General features: G+C 39.2%; 1 pseudogene; it reads right to left on the bottom strand.

The window, feature by feature from the left end:
- Positions 1-386: 386 nt before the first annotated feature.
- Positions 387-909, bottom strand: part of LOC108296107 — a 1,197-nt pseudogene continuing 674 nt past the window's right edge.

The raw sequence follows: 909 nt of genomic DNA on the forward strand, positions 1-909 counted from the left end.
CCAGCTGCGCCTCCCCAGCTGCAGCCAGCGCCTTTGCAGCAGCTGCTCCAGATGGGCTGCTGCCATTTTCAATATGTACAATGAAATTTCATGCAGCCACTGAAAAGAAAGGTTTAAATCTATAAACATTGCCATGAAAATAACAACTTAAAGATGGTATGTATAATATCCTTTTGTTGTTGTTTGGTTTGTGGTTAAAAAAGAACAGAATAATAATATGCTAGTAAATGTCTAGAAATAAAACCGGGGAGGTCGGGGGAGAGGAGAAATATATACCAAACAGCTAGTGAGTATCTTGAGTGGTGTGGATGAAATTATGGAGAATTTCCCCATTTCTATAGTGTTCAAATTATTATTATTATTATTATTATTCCTTTTAATTACATTTATTTTAATGCTGAATTTACTCCTGTGCCATACGTTTTTTTCTTCAGTTTCTTCTCAGATATCTTTTTCTTCTGGGCAACCTCCACTTCTGGTTTAGGAACAATCTGTTTTTTTTTTTTCAGTAAGGATCATCTCAGTGTGGCAGGGAGAGCTTCTGTATGAGTTAATCTGACCATGAGCTCTGTAGGTCTAGCAGTGCATCTTGGGTCCTTTGTTCACTTGGATATGCCCAATGAACAGATAATCTACATCTAAACCCTTACGTTCAGCATTACTCTTTGCATTTTTAAGCACGTGCAGCAAAAATTCAGCACTCTTTCTGGGCCACCAACCTTGTGTCCAGCCCCACTGCTTGGCCTGAGCACCCCTGCCAACTCCACCATTGTGACTTCGGAATGGCATGCACTGTTTCTGTAAAGTGACATCTTTCAGATACTTCGTGGCTTTTTGTATATTCATACCCTTGATGGCCTGGGTAGTTTCACGAGTGTTCTTTTTTCTTCTTCTTCTTTTTTTTTTTTT

This window comes from Cebus imitator, unplaced genomic scaffold, assembly GCF_001604975.1.
Source record: "Cebus imitator isolate Cc_AM_T3 unplaced genomic scaffold, Cebus_imitator-1.0 Scaffold682, whole genome shotgun sequence".
Classification (NCBI taxonomy): Eukaryota; Metazoa; Chordata; class Mammalia; order Primates; family Cebidae; genus Cebus; species Cebus imitator.